Raw genomic sequence first — 21,197 nt, forward strand, 5'->3', positions numbered from 1 at the left:
AAAAAAAAGGAAGAAACTGAGACAGACATCAGTAAAGAGCATCATGAAGTATAAAGATGGCCATCTAAAGCAAGGAGAAGGGCCTCAGAAAAACCCACCCTGTTGACCTTGATCTCAGACTTCTAGTCTCCAGGACTGTGAGACAATAAAATTTCTTTTAAGCCACTCAATTTTTGGTGCTTTTAAAAGGAGTCCCCAGAAGCAAATACAGAGGGAAACCAAGGGACTCATTGGGTCAGGGGAATAACAGGTTATTTCAGGGGAACTCTGAGGGGTGAGTGAGAGTCAGAGAGTCAACTCTACACCTTTTTGTCATTCTGTCCTATGGTTCAAAAGCAAGAGAGAGTGAATGAGCTTCCCATTAAATGTCCCCAAGGTTGTGACCAGCGTACAGAGGCCTCATGAGTGACATAGGGTGTTGGTTGTTTTCCTTTTTAAATGTGGACACTATAATGCAACACCTGAGAGGGCTCAGCAGCAAGAGGCCCACCCATGGCCCTGCTGTGTGGCTTGGCCTACCCTGTCTCCTGAGCACTAACAGGGGTCTCAGGGCCCCACAGTGGAGGAGGTGCGGTGCTGGGGCCTGCCTAGGGCTCTGGCTGAGCAGCCTCAGCCCAAAGCAGCCTCTGCAGCCCTGCTTGGAGTGGGTCAAGCCACTTGCAGACCTCTGACCACCTGTAAGAGTGGAGCCGCCTGGAGCTCTGCAAGTCTGAGTGACTTGTCCTGAGAGTCAGAGACCAGGTTTCTAACCCCCTGTTCAAGGTTCTTCCACTGGACTGCCCAAGATGGGGAGGGAGGCTGGCACATGCCCAGGGTGAGTATGGTCCATACCCAGGCATGGGACCTTCCATTTGTAAGAAAGGGAATAGTCCATCTTATTCACTCACTCGTTGATTTTCCAGGCCCAGGGGTTTGGGGGGTAGGGGTGTATTTCTCCCTGACTTTGGTTTATTTCTTTTGATCTTATTTTTTACAAGCTGGGATTGAACCCAGAGTCTTGTGCATACTTGGCAAGCACTGTGTCACTGAGCCACATCCCAGTCCCTCCCTGATTTCTGGAGAGAAATGCATTCTGACTCTATTTTCCCCCCAAATCTTTACATCCTTAAAAGCTGTTGATGACCCTTGACCTTCATCCAACCTCAAAGCCTAATTTGCCTACTAAAGCAGCCCAGCAGAAAAAGAAGCACCAAAGGCTAAGAGTCTGATAACTTTGGACTGGAATCTCAGTCTTTCCATTTAATAGCTGAACAACGTGGAACAGTCTCTGTACCTCAGTTTCCCTTTCTACAAGTCAGAGTTAACAGGACCTGGCTTCCAGCCTTCAGCGGGTAGCACAGTATGAGGAGAATGTGGGCTTGTCTGTGGGTGACCTGATGGCATCTCTAGGTTTTCTGGCAGTGAGTTGGCAGGACACAGGCTCTCCCTCTTCCCAGAAGGAGGCTCTGCGCATGCCCTCTGGATACTATGAGGCTCCCAGGTGCTACATGCACCCTGGGAGTCTACGAGAAGCTTTCTTCTGCTAAAAAGGCCACTCTTATGACTGCAGACACTTCCTGCTCACCAGGTTCTGTCCCCAGGCAGAGTCCCTGGAGAAAGAGAAAGCAAAGGGGAGGTGCTTAGTCTGTTCTGGTCACTATAACAGAACACCTAAGACTAGGTGACTTCTGAACAACAGAAATTTATAGCTCACAGTTCTGAAGGCTTGGAAGTCCAAGATCAAAGGGCCAGAAGATCTGGTGTCTGTCGAGGGCTCACTTTCTCCTAGTTGGCACCTCTCGCTGTGTCCCCACATGGTGGAAGAGCCAACTGTTTTTCAGGAGTCTCTCTCATAAGGTTTCTAATCCCAATCATGAAGGCTCCACCCTCGTGACCTAAGGTGTCCTGAAAGTTCCACCTTCCGATACTGTCACATTGGGAATTAGGTTTCAGCATGTGTTTCTGAGGGGCACAAGCATTCAAACCATGGCAGGTGGGGAACCCTCCTGGAACATAACCCTTCCCCTCAGCAGCCTGGCCTGAGCAGGCCTCTCCACGCAGGACCAAGCTGAAGCTGCGTGGGTCCTTCCTGATCTTGAGCCAGTACTTGGGATGAACTTCACGAGGGATGGGTTAAGGAATAGGCTTTATCTGAGAAGGAAAACCCTTGGAGGCTAAAGGGTAGAGAAGAGGAATCTCACATTCTCTGACTCTCGCATCAGCATGCTGGATCCCGGGCTCTGCTGGGCGTGCAGACGGCCTCTGTTCCCCCACCTCACTCCTTCCTACCTCCCTTCCTGCAGGGCAATCAGGAAAGCAGCCTTGTCAGTGGGGGAGCAGAGAGTCAGAGGTCTAGATTTGGGGGTCCGAAAAGTGTGCTTTCTGGCCTAAGGAGCTGCAGAAGACCCCTGGCTATCACTGTTCTGTCCTCTAACCTGGAGAGCTGGAGACAGAGGAGGTGACTCTGCCATCCTGTCACTCTGCATTAAACAAACACAAGGCCAAATGTTCTTGTCTCAGGCCTTCTCCCCAGGCAGCCTTCGCAAGGTGAAAGGCTGACAAACGTCAAGTCCAAAGATGCTCAGTGCTCTGGAAGCCTTCTCCAGGCAGTCAGCTCTTACAGAAGTACGAATTTCATTTTGGGATCAAATAGACATTTCCCTCCCTGAGAAGTGAGTTAAATTAAGAATGCTTTATTTTGACTCGGCTGATCGAGTGACAAGTCCGGGTGAGATCAGATGACTAACAAATGGCTCACAGAGGACTTTTATTTAATCCTTACTGTTTCGACAAAGCAGTGGGCTTCACAGTCAGTGGGCTTTGTGACACCACTGGTAACTCTCCAGCAGGAGAGACAAACAACGGGGCTGATAGGCAGGCCCAGCCACGGTCACTGCGGTTAACACCCCTGAGTCTTGGGGTGAATCAAGGTAAACTATTATATCCGCTCTGGAACAAAGTGACTTAACAGTAAGATCCAGGCCTGAAAGGAACAATTTATTTAAAAATAAACTTTTGCCTGGAAAGAAAAGAAAAGCAAGCAGCTCACATTTCTAGTGACTTCTAGATAAAAACCTGCATTCCAAATGATGACTGTGAGGCACAGAAGGCTGCACAGGGAGGTGGCGGTGTGTCTTCCCCGGGCAGCCTGTAATACTGTGACGACAAAACCAGACCTGTTGTGCAATGAAATTATAAAAATGTTAGGGTAAGAAAACAATGCCTTCTCTCAGCTTTTCTCCAGGAAGCCTAATTAACCATGGGTCCCTACCTTTTGGATTGTAAATAACTGCCCAGGAGTCTGACTATTCCCTCTTGAAATTTTGCTGAGAGCCATTGCCAAGTAGGAATGATGCATCAAAATTTTCTTGTTAGCCTACCCCATGTTGCTTAGAGGAAGGACTCTCCATTGTGGAAATGGGCTTGTCTTAGACTCAGGTCATTTGCAGTGACATTGCATGTATGCTTGAGTAAGGTGACCTTGCTCAAGGACCAGGGCGGATCCGGGTTTAGGGCGGATCAGGTTTTAGGGAGTATCCCCGCTCCTTGGGTTTAGGGTGGTTCCAGGTTTAAGGTGTACCCTGCCGGGAATAGGGCGTATCCTGCTGATTAGAGCCTGGTGGAGTACGTGGATTTTGCCCAGAACGTGAATTTCCCCAGATTGTGTTTGTAGAGGGCCGGTGTGAGTTCGGGAATAAAGAGTTGCTGTTTGAATCTACAAGGTTTGTGGTGGCTCGTGATTTTGTGCCCAGCCAGACTTCGACAAAATTTAACAGATGTCTGTGAAAAAAACATTTCTTCTTGTCTGTTTCTATGAGCATGCTTTATGTTAGAGACCCTGCACAAGGCCTTCAGCTGCGTAGATTAGGAATTTTGTGGGGGGCGGGTACTAGGGATTGAATTTAGGGGCACTCAGCCACTGAGCCACACCTCCAGCCCTAGTTTGTATTTGATTTAGAAACAGGGTCTCACTGAGTTGCTCAGCACCTCGCTTTTGCTGAGGCTGGCTTTGAATTCATGATCCTCTTGCCTCAGCCTCCCAAGCTGCTGGGATTACAGGCATGGGCCACCACACCCAGCTGGAATTTGTTTTTTAAGAGGAAAAAGCCCCAAATATAGGCTGGGTCTAAGATGACGCCAAATAACCTATAAATATTGTGAGAAACTGTGGATCAGGGCTCAGAATTTGGAGTTTTGTTTTCCTCTGGGCCTGGTGGCATAAAATAATGTTTGGAGTGCTCCTCCTCTCCAAGTGCTGCTTGCTGCTTCTCAACCAATCTGTTTCCAACAACAGTTTTAGGCTCAAATCTCTCTAGCCAGAGATAATTTAAGAATTGTTCTTCTTAAAAGCCAACTACTGAACAAAATCAACAAAAGGGAAATATAATGGGGCAAATGATGATAATTCCAACAGAGAATTTTGAGTAATACAGTGGAAACCATTAATTAAGCCCCAACATCCTCCTGCCTAATTCTAATAATAAGCCCATAAGGTAGGTACTATTTTAATTGTCCCCATTTTATTGGTTTAAAAAATCTTATGATAATACCTTTCAATAGGTAGATGAATAAATAAACTGTGGTATATCCAGACAATGGAATATCTTTTAGCACTGAAAAGAATGAGCTGTCAAGTCATGGCAGAACCTTGAATGAATAGTGCTAACGGAAAGCAGCTGATCTGAAAAGGTTACGTACTATATGATTCCAACTATATGACATGTTGGAAAAGGTAAAATTATGGAGACAGTGGAAAGATCAATAGTTTCCAGGGGTCCAGGGGGACAAGTAGTTGGAACATAGACAGCTTCTAGGGCAGTGGAACTCTTCTGTATGATACCAAAATGGTAGAAACCCGTCATTTGCTTTTGTCAAACCCCATAGAATGTTCCAAAAAAAGTGAGCCAAAATGTAAACTCTGGATGTTGGTGATGACCCACCATCTGTGTCCTCTGCCACACCTCCCACCATCTTCCATGCCATGCTCAGCATCTAGTGATTAGTAAATATTTGTCAAATGAACACATGAATGCATGACAGAAACTCTACTGTATTCAATTAGCAAGGGGACATTTATTTTATCCTGAATGATGGATCATCCTTAGTTCAAATCACAGGCAATTCTATTTCCCTGTGTACGGATAGGCCTCAGGATGAGTGTGTGACCTAGCGCTAGCCAATTAGGGATAAGATTGGGGCTAATATTTAGCTAGAACACACCAGAATGATGTGTTAGTTGAAAACATATTGAAACACTTTTGTACCAGGTGATAATTACTCCCTCCCTCCTGTCCTAGACCTCCTGCTTCTTTCCACAATACAGTATCTACAAGGCTACATTGGATGTAGGAGGAAGCCTCCAAGACACCTCTCTAGGGCTACCACCAGCATTTGCTCCATTCTGATCAGCCAGTGTTCATCCCATGCTGATTGTTAAATAAGTTTATCATTGAGTAATGAGAAGTCTAGAAGGAGGGTCTTTTTTTTTTTTTTTTTAAGAAAAATTGCTCCTTGAATAAACAACAACAAAACCCAGAAACTCATGACTTTTTGATCATTTCCTTTCTTCCTCCTTTAATACTGTTATGTGACACTATGACAGCCATCTTGCAACCATGAGGCAACAAGACATAGATATAGAGCCTGAGTCTTTAGTGGTAATGCACCTCATACCTGGAGCTGTGTTTTCTTTACATGAGAAAATTAAACGTCTTTTATAGAAGCCTGGATCAATTTGTTTTTCTGTTATTTGCAGCTAAACACATCCTAAATGATTCAGACTCAAGTTTCAAGGGCTAAATAATAATAATGATGCTGATAGAGTGCTACGTGCTTATCATCTTTGCTTGTCTCGATAGGCTGAGGAAAAAATTGCTGTGTTTTGACTCTGGAATGTTCCTCCAAAGCTCCTGTGTTGAAAGCAGCAAGGTTCAAGGTGGGGCTTTGGGGCAATGATTGGATCATGAGGTCTCCCACCTCAGGAGTGGATTAATCCATTGATAGCTAAATAGACTATTGGGAAATAAGTCCTAGTTGGAAGAGGTAGATTACTTGGGACTGTCCTGGAAAGATTTATCTTCTCCCTGGCCTCCTCCCCTCTCTTTCTTTGCTTCCTAGCTGCCATGAGCCTAGTAGCTGTCCTTTGTCCTACTCTTCCACCATGATGCTCTGCCTCACCTCAGGCCCAGGGCAATGAAGCTGACCAACCATGGACTCAACCTCTGAAACCCTGAGCCAAAATAAAACTGTCTTCCTCTAAGTTGTTCTTGTTAAGTATTTTGGTCATAGCAACAAAAAACTGGCTAATACAGAGGTTCTTTGTTATCTCTATTTTTCAGATAAAGAAACCAAGGTGTGGGAAGTTTAAAGAACTTACCCAAGCTCATAAAACTAGCAAAAAGGAAAATTAGGACTTAAACCCAGCGCTGGACTAGAATATATATTGTCTCATTCATATGTAGCCTTGTCTTTGTGGAAGTTCTGACTACTCACTTCTGTTCATGGTGCTTGTGTTGGTGAGCTTTGGGTTACTATAGCAAAATACCCATCACGAGCTTCTTATGAAGTAAAAAGAGGTTTATTTTGGTTCACAGTCCTGGAGGTTCAAGTCCAAGTTTGGCAGCCTTTTTGGTTTGGGCCTCTGGCAAGAGTGGCACAACATAGCAGGAGCAAGGACTCACGTCTCAAGATAAACAGAGATGTGAGCCCCAATGACCAAGGACCTTCCACTAGAACCTCCTTCTTAACGGTGTAATAGTACTTCCCAATACTGCCAGCCTAGGGACCAAGTCTTTAACCCATGGACTATAGGGGACACAATCCATATTCAAACCAGGTAAGTCCTCACAAAAAAGGTGGGATCCTCCAAGGACATGTGCGTTCAGTCACTAAGGCTGGACTGCCTGTCTTCCCTGAACATCCAGAATAGATCCGTTACCCAATAGCTTACCCAAACCTTTACTTGAGCTATTTTAATTTTAAGCTTCTTATGGAAATTAGTTTCACAACTCACTGCTGTGCTTTAAATCTTTATTAGAAAAGTATGTAAAGACAGAGGAGCCAGTGGAGAGACTCTGGGGCTCAACAGGACTGGATTAAGGCTCCAGCTATACCACACTGACCTCGAGACCCAGACTCTCTGCCTCGGTTTCCCCATCCATAAAACGACAACTGACACTGGCCTTATGGAGTTGTCGTATCTAGAGTGTGTCTTCTGTAAATAGTGATGTCTGCTATTATTCGTATTAATTATTCTTCAAATGATGACAGTCACCTATCAGGAGTGTCCCTTAGTTCTACTTCCTGGGTCTGATGGGAAAGCCATATTGACTTCTGGATGCTTCTGTGAAGTTGAATAAATCATCCTTATTGAGACCACTGAACTCTATCTGCAAAGATTCATCTTCCCCTCCAATTTGAGATCTTTTAAAGAAACAAACCAGGTCTGATGGTGCACACCTATAATTCCAGCAACTTGGGAGCCTGAGGCGGGAGGATTGTAAGTTTGAGGCCAGCCTCAGCAATTTAGCAAGGCCCTAAGCAACTTAGGGAGATACTGCCTCAAAATAAAAATTAAAAAAGGGTCTGGGGATGTAGCTTAGTAGTAAAGCACTCCTGGGTTCAATCCCCAGGACAAAAGAAAAAAGAAGGAAAGAAAAAGACAAAAAAAAAAAAAATACCTGTCAGGTTTCATGTCTCCCTAAGGCCTTTTCTCTCAGTCCTTCTCCAGAGGAAGCCCCTACCCAGGAGCCAGTGCACAACCCTCCTTTGCATATTTATATCATATATTTGTAACATGGATATGATTCTGTAAACAATAAATGTTTTGTGCATTTAAGACTTACAACTGGCAGTTCCTTGCCATACAAAATTTGTTTTTAATGTGTTCTCATTCGCAAACTCAACATTTCCATGCCAATGTTTATTTCAACCATCACCAGTTGTCGGGCCACTGTGATATCCTTGTCACTCGGTACTGCTCAGGGTCTCTGCCCCGAGGTGCTCTGTGGCTCCCCTAAAGGGGAACAGTGGCTGTGGCTGGGCTTTGCTGCATGTATTGTCCTGAAGGCATCAGTATTTTCTTAACTCTTTTAAAACTATGACAGCAGATTAAAAATGAAGCCCATGTATAAGGTAGTGTACATATCAGGCATGATAGCGGCTTTGTCACCAACATTCACTCACTGAATTACTATTAAAAAGGCAGCTGTTATTTGCTAGTATTAAACTTCAATGTCCAAGAGTTCTCAATGCTCCTCCTGCTGTCACTCCACCTTTCAGAGTGACTCTAAAAGGACACCAGCCCAAGGATATTTTTAAAGGATGGTGAGAGAGTGGGCAGAATTTGTGTTGGGAGATATTATGGTTTGGATGTGAGGTGTCCCCCAGAAACTCCTGAGTGAGATAATGCAAGAAGATTCAGGAGACAAATGATTGGGTTATGACAGCCTTAACCCAGTCAGTGAGTTAATCCCCTGATGGGTGGCAACTGGAGTGTGCAGGGTGTTGCTGGAGGAGGTGGGCATGGGGGGGGTGTATATATAGGTACATATTTTGTATCTGGCAAGTAGAGTTGTTCTTTCCGCCTTCTGATCATCATGTGAGCTGCTTCCCTCCACCACACTCTTCCGCCATGATGTTCTGCCTGACCTCAAACCTAAGGAAGGCAGGCAGCCGTCTATGGACTGACATCTCTGAACTGTGAGCCCCCAAATAAACTTTTCCTCCTCTCCAATAGTTCTTGTCAGGTCTTTTAGTCACAGCAGTGAAAAGCTGACTAAAACAGGAGCTTAAATTCTGCCATGGGTACCACGTGAGATGGAGGCTCTGGACTTATTTTTGGGTGCTCTCCACTCAACTGCACCAGCCTCCCTAATATGTCCTGAGCCAACGTACAGATGCCCCCCAACTTATTCTGCCTCCCCCATCCTCACCTCTTTCCCTGCTCCAGGTTGCTGCTATAGCAAACAGTGTAACTATAAATATCCTTGTACATGAGTCTTGGGTGCCTTGGCTTCTGTGGGGCAGATTCCCAGGAGCAGAATTGTGGAGTCAAAAATCAAATTTTTCCATCGTAAGAGATGTTGTCCCATTGTGTTCCTGGTGGCTCTGACATTTGCAGTTCCACCAACAGCGCACGACATTCCCCTTGTCTCTGCATTGCTGCCAACATAGGTGTCATAGCTATTTTCATTTGTTTCCAGTCTGGTAGATACAAAGTCACTTTAATTTGCATTTCTTTGAGCTCTGGTGAGGTCGGGTATTTTTTTCACATGTTTGTGACTATGGAGCTCTGCTGGTCTTTATATCGCCAATTTCTTTTCATCCCTTTTCTCTTCTTTCCCTTCCTTCCTATTTTATATATAAAATTTTATTTTTATAATGATTTTATGAGGTAGTTATTATTATTAATAACACTATTTTATAGATGGAGAAACTGAGAACAGAAAGGTTGGGTAATGTCCTTGAGGTCACACAGCTGGAAATTGGCAATGTTAGGCTTTAAATCCAGAGAGTCTGACTCCAGAATACACAAACCCTACCACTATGCTATGCAAAGACAATATCGTCCCTTGGCCAGATGATACTTAGAAATAAAATCTAGTGAGCAGTAGAGCTTTATTTGGAGAACTGTTTGTTTATTTGATTGGCTGTGTTTTTATTTTGGATTCCCCCAATGGAAGTGGTTTTTTAGTGAAATTTTTGGACTAAATAGTCAAGATGAGAAGGAGCTACTGGAGGATCTGCATTCCGCACCCCACTGGCTCCCCTACTTTGACCTCAGGGGAACAGTCCCTGCCAGCGGGGCAGGGAGGGGGCCTCATTCTCACCCACAAGAAGAGTGTGGTGCTGCCCTCTGGCCACCTCCTGTCTCTGAGGGCTGTGGGCTCTGGGAGCTGTGTCCCCAGGCTGGGAAGAGCCCCAGAGAGGCTTCTGCATGCTGCAATTCTCTGCACCTCATCAGTCTTAGCAAATAAACCCCACTTTGCTCCCTAGAACTCTTCCCTTGGCTTATAAGAGGAAAGCGAAGGGCGCGTCCCTGTGTAGCCGCAGCCTGGCGGTCTTCATCTATGAGTATTAATCCTGCCTCAGTCACAAGGAGTCACAAAAACATCCAGCCACTTCTCAGCTCTTTTACTATGGAGCGAGTTGGCCATTAGCAGGGCCTGAGGACACCTGATTGCCCTGCAGCATCCTGTTCCTTCTGCCTCCTGCTCAGAAGCCCCTTGCCCATGTGGGTACCAGCTCCAGCTGTCCCCAAGAACTGAGGTCACTGTGGCATGGTCCAGCCTCCTCAGCACCTTCCAAGATCTCCAGAGGCGCACAGGTTTCTGGTTCCTGGGTCCCACCCCTGGGACTGCTGTGGGCAGAGCCAATTTAACAGGGAGCCCTTAGGCTTCCCGGATCCGATCCCCAAGACTGACTCCTTGGGTTTTGCACCTGGGTAAGGACTGCATGTAGGAGCCTTATTTAGCTGGCACCATCTGAGCAGGGTGGGACTTATAACCAGGCTCTGTCCCTAGGGCCCCCCAAGGCCACAGAGAAGGCGGACTAAGGGCTGGTAGTGAATCCCTCCGTTAAACTGGAGCCTGCTTCAGGATCCCCCTGAAGGCTTATCACACAGGCCACGTGCCCAGAACTGCTGATTCAGTGGGGCCTGCGAATTTGCTTTTCTTATAAGCTCCAGGGTTATGTCCCTGCCTCTGCTGAGGAGACCGTACTTTGACAGCCACTGCTTTCCATAACATGGCTTTCCCTGAGGCCTCTAGGGCAGGGTGCTATTTCAGTTCCGACAGCTAAATTTTTGCTGCCAGCCAGACCGGGAGCACCCCGGGGGCCTCCTCCTAGCTTTGAGCTGGTCAGTGTCAGCAAAAGCCATGGGAAGCCAGAAGACAGGCCCCCCTGAGGCCCCAGCCCTCTGCTGATCCTCGTTCTCCACACAAAGCCTTTGCTGCAGCACAGATCATGCTGACAATCACCACCCTGTGTTGGGGAATGAACCAAACCTTCAAAACCGTCAGACCCATGGATTCCTGGCTCTGAAAACAAACGCAAGCACACCCTGCCTCTCCCACCGTGGACACCCTCATGCAGGCCCACTGAGCACCAGGCCCCAAATGGGGCCTGGCCTATCATAGTCTAAGAAGGGCTTCCTGTGATACCAAGCCACCACGGGCCTGGCCACTGAGGGACGCATGACGAGACTCCAGGGATCCTCAAGTGTTCTAAGTGTTCTCTGCCTTAAAGAGCCTGGTGAGCCAGTCTAGTATGCAAAACCAGACAAACCCCCTGATTGCAGAGAAAATCCGGGCGGCTGCTCAGCCACATCAGCATTCAGGACACAAGTCCCCTCTCAGAGCCTTCATCCACTTTGTGGCTTCCAGGTAGTTGCTTTTCCTGCCATCCCCTCTCCTCCTGGCCATCTCTGTCCCATCACTATGCAAATCAGGGGAACCATTTGCATATACAAAGATCTTCTAATGGCCTTCTTGGTGTTTAAATGTGGACAGTCTAGTTTGTGTGTCTTAGCCTGAACTCTGAACCCAGGTGTGAACTGAAGTATGGTAGGTTGGCAGGGACTTAGGTGCTTTGTCTAATTTTGCCCCAGGGGCACGGGGTAAATAAGAAAGGTGGTATCAGCTCACTCAGGTTCCCCTGACTAAGGGAAAAAACCTAAAATTACTGTCTTTCAGCCTCAAGTGAAAAGAGAGACACCATTCCTCACTGGGGCTCTTTCTGTTGCATAATTTTGCTTGTGAGTGGCCTGTCAGTCGCGGCCACATTTGTTCACAGTCAGTGGCACAGATGGGTTTCAGTTTACTACCAGAAATCAGTCAGGTGGTTTTTGTTTTTAGGTATTGGGAATTGAACCCAGGGGCGCTGTGCCACTAAGCTATGTCCCCAGCCCCCTCCCTCCCTTCCTTCCATTTTGAGACAGGGTCTTGCTAAGTTGCCTAGGTTGGCCTCCCACTTGGAATCCTCCTGCCTCGGGCCTTCAAGTTGCTGAAATTTATGGGCATGCACTACCACACCCAGCTCAGTCAGTTACTTAACTTCTAAATGGGTTCAAGAAGTTCAGAAAACTACATGTATATGATATATTCTAATCAAACACAAAAAGCCACATGATCTTTATTACTATAAAATCAGTTTCTCTCTGACATTGCTAATCAATACCAATTTTTTTTTCAAAGACTAATTTGAAAGGGATGCCCACGTCTATCTTGCCACAGATCTCAATCTGACCCTTTGAAGGCTCTTTGAAACTGGTGCTCTGATGTTCAGTTCTTGGGGTGAGTACTCAGTTATTGCTACATTTTCAAAAGAGCTGTAAACCCCATCTGTGAGAAAAGGGTGGGAACCACTGGCTTGGAAAAAGCTCACAAGTCACTCCCAGCAGTCCACCTCCTCTCCTTCCCTCTGCCCAAGTGTCTCCATTTTTCTTGACTTCTCTGAGATGATGGACACTTGTCTATATTGAGAAGCACTTATTTCACCAATCACCACCGAGTTTAGGATTAAAGCAAGGCTTTGCGGGGGTGGGGGGTAAGAGGTTTGAGGAGCTTTGTGATCCAAGTAAAGTAGCAAATGTAAAAATGTTATATGAAATCAGATGGGAGTAAGGAGTTAGAGAAAAGGCAGGAAGCTGCCAGCACAGGTACCTGCAGTGCATTGTTTGCAGGACCATCTGTGGATACCCAAATCATGGATGCTCACGTCCCTTATAGAAAATGGAATCGCATTTGCATACAACCTATACACATCTTCCCACATACTTTAAATCATCTCTAGATTACTTTTAATACAGAATACAGTGCAGATGTTATGTAAGTACTTGTTATACTGTATTGTTTAGGGACTGATGACAAGGAAAAAAATCTGCATATGTTTTATACAGACACAACCATCACAGGCCTCACTACATTTTCAATTCATGATGGGTTGAATCTGCAAATGCAGAACCCGTGGATATGGAGAGCCAAGTGTATTTGGAAGTTAATATAATGATTGATACCCAAGCTACCCAGGGCTACCCAAGGCTACTTACTGTATGTCCTGAGTGACAACAGTAGCTAATATGTGTTGGTAACTCCCAATCTTGCCTATTTTCCTACCAACTTAATGAGATAAATATTATTATCCCCACCTTTCAGATGAAGAAATCAAGGCCTAAAGAGTTTAGGTAACTTGTCCAAGTTACATAGAGGGTTCCGGCTGGAGGCATTCTGCTTGGACCCTGACTCTTAGTCACCACTGAACTCCTACCAAGCCTAGGAGCTGCTCCAATAATGCTGAGTATTATTTAATGTTCACAACAAACCCATGAAATAGTAATAATATTGTTCCCATTTTACTGATGCCAAACTGAGGTAGGGAAAGATTAATCACTTGCCCATCATCACACAGCTAAGAGATACCGGGGTTTAACCCACACAGTCTTACTCCAGAGTTCGCAAACTTAACCCTTCCACTAAAATGGGCAGGATTTAAGGAGCCGAGTACCTCAGCCTCCAGATGGCCACCCCTTGCTATTCATTAGAAGCAATTTCTGTTATTGGAGAATATGAGCTTTTTTTTTTTTTTTTTTTTTTTTTTTTTTTTTTTTTTTTTAAGAACCAAACCTTGGAGACTATTTCACCAGTCTTTCAGATAAACAGCTTTCCATCCGCCCACAAGGGTTTCATCAGATGCTTTACATGCACCTGCTGAGCGCAACGTGCTGTGCGGGCTACAAGAGCTCTTGTGCCTCTAGGACAGCACCGTAGCCAACAAACTGATGGGAGGCCCTGGCCACGGGCTCCAGGAGTGCGGAGAGTTCCGCAGCTGGGTTGGTGGTCCCTGGGGACCTGGCGGGGCGGATAGGACCTTGGATGTTTTAAGCCGCGCCTGCAGCCAGGGCAGAAATGCGGGACAGAGGTATTCCTTGGCCACTGGCTCCTCTGCTGGTTCCAAATTGTAAGTCGAGGATGACTTGGTCTGCGCATCCCGCTGGTCTCCTGCTTCAGGCAGCTAGCTCTTTGTTTTCCAGGCTCACTAGCATCTCCAGGGACAAATTCCAGAGGGGTGGGGTTCTGCTCGGTCACACAAGGACAGACACTTCTCTCAACACTTCCAACCTTGTGTTGGGGCTTCGCGTCCTTGAAGTCCCCCTGCCGGTCTTCTGAGTGATGAACTGCAACCGAGAGGCCAGCATTACATAAGCGTATTATGAAACTGTAGCAGGAGGGTCGGTGATCCATCTGTATAAATAGACAAAACCCTCACTGCCGCGCCACTGTGAGGCTCAGAGCCATCTAGTGGCAGAAAATTATATCTGCAGTCCTAGCTGATACACTCCAAAAATAAGGACTGAAAAAGATTTAAATTATGAAACTTTGTACATACCCATATTGGAAGGCTTTGGGTTAAATTACTTTGATAGGAAATGAATGCGCACAGCCAGGCGCTGCGCGCAGGCCTCTAATCCCTGCAGGCTGAGGCAGGAGGATCACAAGTTCAAAGCCAGCCTCAGCAAAAAACGAGATGCTAAGCAACTCAGAGACCCTGTCTCTAAATAAATAAATTTACAAAGGTCTGAGGATGTGGCTCTGTGGTTAAGCACTCTGGGTTTAATCCCCAGTACTAAAAGAGAAAAGGAAGGAAGGAAGGAAATGAATGCACAAGTTTTTCATGTTTAGGAGTACAATGTTGTTTTTAATAAAAAGCACATCATAAGCCAGCCTTAACCCTATTTCTCCCCAAAGTTTTAAAGGCACACAACTGTGTACAATGTACAATAGAGATAAATCCTGATTGAATGAGTGTATCACCTCCTCTACACATTCACCTGCCCTGATGTGGAACCTTTGTGATGTAATTAACTTTGTCACCAATTTCATAATTATTACAAATTGGTCTTACATGTGAATATATATTTATACATGTTTATATATTTAGATAGATATAGATATAGATAGATGGATAGATAAATGGATAGATAATATTCACTGTACAGGACAATATTCTTTCATTAACCAGAGTTCTTCCTCCCACCACTGCTCCGTTTTCTTTTCTTTTTGCTCTTTCCTTATCAGTTGGGGGCTATTTGGGGCAAATACTTTAAGGGTGAAAAGTGACAGCACAGGAAAAAGGAGTGTCTCTACTGGCTTTTGAGTTTAAAACAAATTTAGGGGATATATGGGACTTAGGACACAAGTCTACTATGTTTTTTTTTTTTAAATAAGTCTATAACTTAGCTTCAGAGAATTTCCGATGACACAAATAGTACAGTGAGATGCCATCACACCTGAGCCCACCTATGTGACCCATGATCAGTTCAAGTTCAAGAATTTTCAGCCCCTCCCTGAGTCCCTCCGAGTGGTTACCCTTCCAATCTCCCTACTGTTCACCACTCCCCTGACTTCTGTTGCTGAAGATGAGCTTTTACTCTTTGGTAAGTTTATGAGTGGAATTATCCAATACACATCCTGTTGTGTTTGTCTTCTTTTGCTTCACATTATGTTCATGGATCCACCCTTGCTGTTGCACGTGAAAACAGTTCATTATCAAAAAGAGTAGTTCATTATTATTGGTGTACAGAATTCCATAATGTGAAACATTAGTTTATCTTAGTGGACTCTGAGTTGTTTCTAGAATTGAGCTGTTAAGAATAATATTGTTACAGACATTCTTCTTTTGTATGTACATATGCATTTCCTAGGAGATATAATTAGGGGTGGACTTGCTGGATCATGGAGGATGTTTGTTCAACTTTGATAGATTCTAAAAAACTTTCCAAAGAAGCTATCCCAGTTTCCACTTCTGCCAGCACCATGTGGGTGTTGCAGATGCCTTACGATCCCACCAAAAGAAGACAATGTGACCAGACGACATACTGCCGGTCTGTGCCTCAACACTGGGAGTTTCTTAGCCATGGAACTGAATTAAGTCAGACCACAGAACATTATTCAAAAAAAAATTTTTTTTTAGTGCTTGTATTTATGGACTGAGATATATGACACACACCTGGTATGTACCCATTTTTAAAAATAGGACCATTAATGCCAAGTGCAGTAGTACACACCTGTGATCCCAGGGACTCAGGAGGCTGAGGTAGGAGGATTGCAAATTTGAGACCAGCCTGAGCAACTTAGCAAGACCCTGTCTCGAAATAAAAAAAACAAAAAGAACTGCCAATGTAGCTCAGTAGTAATGCTCCTCTGGGTTTGATCCCTAGCAACAAAGGAAAAGGAGGGAGGACTTTTAAATTACATTCTAACATACTTTGAAGAAAAGCACTCCTTCATAGTAAACACACTTCATAGTAAACACACGCACACAGGACTTGTGTATTGGGATCCCAGCTGGAAACAGATGATAGAATCAAAATGGCTAGTTTACAAAGTTATGGGTGGAATTTATAGAAACTAACAAGGGATCCTCCAGTACCCTGGGGCTGGCCAGAGCAGGAAACTTTCACCACTAGACCAAGGGGAGGGGAGGGAACCCAGAGAGGAGTGCTGCTGGGTAGGAGCTGGGAGGACACTGCAGGCTGTAGTACAATCTTGGCAGGGACACAGTGGGGGAGCTTGGGGACTAACCCATCACATTCCCCCACTCTCCCATCTCTGCCAGAACCCAATCAGAGGGCAAAAGTGTGGCTGACAGGCTCAGGCAGTTCAGCTGCCCCAGGCCCAGAGTCAGAAGGAAAAGGGAGAATAGAGTTAGAGATGCCAAGGGAAGGTATCTGGCACTAATGTTTGTTCAAACTTTGTCACATAAGATAGGTTCACGTCTCACTCCATCAGCTAACTTCTTTTCTCTCCCCCCAATGCTCTCTCACAATATAACCATTTATATTATATTATTAAATAATATAACATTATTTGTTTTTCATTCATTATTTAGGGTTTAACTAGCTTCCTTTTTCTGATTATAGAAGGAATACATATTTCTTTTTTCTAAACACAGAAAATATATAAAGGTATAAAAAAGAAAGTAAAGATCATCTTAATTCCACCACCCAGTGATGGTCACTTTAATGCTGTGTTTTATTTTTTTTGCCAGTGTGACCAAAAAGACCTGATAAGAATGATTACAAGAAGAAAAGTTTATCTGTGGGCTCAGGATTTCAGAAGTCTCAGTTAAATAGACAGCTAGCCCCCTGCCTCTGGGCCCAAGATGAGGCAGAACATCATGGCAGAGGTGTGTCGCAAAGGAGAGCAGCTGGGAACCTGGCGCCAGTGAGCAGGGAAAGGGAGGTCTCCTCTCCCCAAGGACAAATATAAAATCTAAGGTCATGCCCCCAGTGACCCGCCTCCTCCAGCCACAGCCTACCTGTCTACAGGCACCTATCAGGGATTCATGCCCTCTTAGGTTCAGACTCTCACAAGCCAATCATTGCACCTCTAAACCTTCCTGCATTGTCTCACACATGAGCTTTTGGGGGACCCCTCCTATCTAGGCCATAACATGCTGTGATATATCTCTTTTCAAGTCTTTTCTATACAAGTCTCATATCTCATTGTGGTTTAAATTTGCATTTCCCTGATGATGAGTGATGCTGAGTAGTTTTTCAGAAGTCTCCTTTTTGAGAGGCTAGATGGGTTCTATTTTTTTTTTCAATTGGAAATAATGTATAATTGTTGTATAATGTGGTATAATAATGTTGTGTTAAACATCCTTGTATAGTTTTTTGTTTGTTCGACCACTTATTCCTCTGGGATAGTGGTTCTCAAAGTGTGATCCTTGGAACCCTGAAAAGGCCCTGGAAGTTTCTGTAGGGGCAAAGTGAAGCCAGTATCAGCTCCAGCTCCTAACATGGCTTTAGTGATTATAGTCTCACATCCCTCTCTTCTAGTGGAAGAGTTCCACTAGAAATGCAATTGGCAATCAGTGCTTTGGGAGGTAGTAAAAAATAATCTTGTTAGCTCAAAAAGCATGCATGTTTAAAGATGTCATAGATACTACTAATTGACACCCGCCAGGAAGGCATACAAATTTATATTTTTTGCCAAAAGCATCTGTATGTACACCCTTCATTTATGCTGATCTAATGGCATAAATGTCATTCTTTTCATTTATATTTTCTTGACTGATCATTGCCTTAGTTTCCTTTTGTTGTTGTACAAATTACTACTGAGTTGGTGGCTTAAAACAATACCACATATTATTTTACAGGTCTGGAGATCAGAATGGGTCCCACAGGCTGAAATCAATGAGCCAGCAGGGTTGCATTCCCTTCTAGAAGCTCTGGGAGAGGCTATTTCCTTGTCTTTTCCAGTTTATTGAAGGCACCTGCCTTCCGGGACTCAGGGCCCTTTCTCCATCTTCAGAGACATCCCTCCAACTTTCGCTTCCATCATCACATCTCTTCTCAAACCAGATTCCTTAGCTTCCTTCTGTCACTCACAAGGACCCTTGTGATCACACTGGACCCAATGGACAACCCAGGATCATCTCCCCATCTTAACATCCTTAACGTCACCACATCTGTAAAGTCCCTTTTGCCATGTAAGATAGCCCTGGGAATTAGGACCTGGACAGACTTGGGATCCATTGTTCTATTGCAGAATGATAGAGAATGTGTTAGGTTTCTTGACAATTTATAGCTCTTTCATAAATTGTCTCTCTTTTTTCTTTGTTCATTTTTTTAATTGAGATATTTGTACTTTTTTTTAGCTGGTTTCTTTATAAAATTTTTAATATTATGAACACTTTACCTCTTACATATGTTGAGAATCCCCCCCCCCCACACACACACACACATTTCAGGTCTTTCAGCTTCCCCTAGACTGTATATTAATCTGCTCTAGCTGCCCATAAGACACCTTAGATTCCATGCTAAAGCAACAGGTCTTTGTTTCCCCACAGTTCCAGGGGCTGGACATCCCAGATCAGGGTCCCAGCAGGCTAGGTCTCTGCGGAGGCTTCTCTGGCTGGCAGATGTCGGCCATCTCACTGCATCTCAGTGGTGGGGAGAGAGAGGGAGCCCTCTGGTGTCTCATCTTATGAGGACACTGATCCTATCATGAGGGCCTCAGGACCTCATCCAACCCTCGTGACCTCTCAAAGGCCCCATCTTTAAATTCCCTCACGTTGGGCCTTCAGGCTTCCACACATGAATTGGAGGAGCACATATACAGCAGGTTGTATGGAAACCTTTGTCTTTCCATATGGTCAAATCTGCCAATGTTTAATTCTTCTTAACTTGTACAGGTATGCTGTAACTATACTTCTTCAGTAGGCAGCAATCTGTGGTGTCTGAGCCAAGACAAGACAAAGTGGAAGCACTAGATGAGAGAGACAGCTCTGCGACGAGCCTGGGGACAGCAGAAGGAGGGCAGATAGGTACTGGGAGGCAGAGCTGCCAAGGCCCAGGTCAGGCAGAAGGCCTGGCAGGGAGGCCGGGACTTCCACACAAGAGGATGGGTCTTCCAGTCTCACCCCTGCTGCTCCTGCCGCCACCACAGAGCAGACTTCTGGGGCTGGGTTCCACCTCCAGAGCTGGGCACAGGCTGGACCTCCACCAGGAACAGCTGCTCCTCTCTCTACCAGCTGACAGCACCCTTCACCCTTCCAGATTCTGTTCTTCTGCGGAATTTATTCTGCCCCTGCTGGTCCAGGGCCCCAACCGCAGGCTGGTTCACCACCACCCATCTCTGTATGGGATCAGACTGTCCCCTTGGGAAATGGTCTGCTGTTCAGAGCTGGCTTCAGAGACCCAGCTGATCTAGGTTCTAAGCCTTGGGTGTGACCGTGGGCAAGGTCCTTGTCCCTTGGGAGCCTTGGTTTCTCTTTTAAATTGGATGTGATGATCAAGAATACAAGTAACAATAAATGTGGACAAGGATGTGGGGAAAAGGGTACATTGCTGGTAGGACTGCAAATTGGTGCAACCACTCTGGAAAGCAGTATGGAGATTCCTCAGAAAACATGGAATGGAACCACCATTTTACCCAGTTATTCTACTCTTTGGCATATACCCAAAGGACTTAAAAATCAACGCACTACATGCAGCCACATCAATGTTTATAGCAGCTCAATTCATAATAGCTAAGCTATGGAACCAAACTAGGTGCCCTTCAACAGACAAATAGATTAAAAAAAAAATGTGGTACATATACACAATGGAGTATTACTCAGCCATAAAAACGACTTTACGACATTTGCCAGAAAATGGATGTATCTGGAGACTCTCATGCTAAGCAAAATAAGCCAATTCCAAAAAACCAAAGGCCGAAAGTTTTCTTTGATATGTGGATGCTAACACACAGCAAGCTAAGGAGGGGAAGAGTAGAAGTTGAGTAGATTAGACAAAGAGAAGGGAAGGGAAGGGGATAGACAGTGGAATGATTCTGACATAACTTTCCTATGTGCATTTATGAACATACCACAGTGAATCTCTACGTCATGTATACCTGGGATCCTAATTAGAATAAGATGTACTCCATGTTTGTGTAACTTAGTCACATTATACTCTACTGTCATGTATAACTAAAAGAACAAAAATTATTTTTTTTAAATTGGATATGACAGTGGACACCTCTGAGCCACGCTGCGCTAGATGAGTCCCTGTATGTGGGAGGAGCTGCAGCGGCCAGTGCTGGTCCTGGAAGCTGCACCCAGCATGGCCAGTGGGGTGGACGCCTGGGTGGAGTAGCATGGAGGTGGAGAAGAGGGGCACATGGTCAGAGGACTGCATTGGAAGGCACAAGAGGACCTGACTGTGGTTTCTCCCAGCTGTGCCCAGCAGCTGGGTCCTGGGCATACATCCTCAAACCTCTCTGCCGCCTTTAGGGTCTTGAGAAGGATGGTGGGAGGCTGCTCTTGGGAAGAGGTCTCGTGAGGCTGTTTGAACCTTAGACAGCTGATGGGACTGTTCCTCATCCTGGGAGAAGAGCCCTCGCAGCGGGCCTCTTGTTGCTGCAATAGCATTGCTGTCCTCTGCTCTGGGATTCTGCACCTCCTTCTCCCAAGACATGGCTCGGTTGTCTCAGTAGCCCCGTGTGAAACTGCATCCACCTCTCAGGGGCTTCATAAAGAGGAGGAGGTGGGTGTGTGGCTAAAGGCAGGGTGGGGAGCAAGAGGCAGTGGGGAGGGAGAGGCAGCGAGGAGGTCTGCCAAGAGGAACACATGGGGGTAGGGCAGAGCAGGGGGACATGGAAAAATGTCATATTTAGGCTCCAGAGTATGGCCACCAGCCCTCTTCCTTCACTAAAAAGGACACAGGGAGGACA

The 21,197-nt window shown here is 45.4% G+C and overlaps 1 pseudogene; it reads right to left on the reverse strand.

Annotated features, from left to right (window-relative positions):
- The window catches only part of LOC113179722 (aldo-keto reductase family 1 member B10 pseudogene), a 35,962-nt pseudogene extending 15,021 nt beyond the window's left edge, over nt 1-20,941 (reverse strand).
- Between the last annotated feature and the right edge of the window lie 256 nt (nt 20,942-21,197).

The sequence above is a fragment of the Urocitellus parryii genome, chromosome 7 (genome assembly GCF_045843805.1).
Source record: "Urocitellus parryii isolate mUroPar1 chromosome 7, mUroPar1.hap1, whole genome shotgun sequence".
NCBI lineage: Eukaryota > Metazoa > Chordata > Mammalia > Rodentia > Sciuridae > Urocitellus > Urocitellus parryii.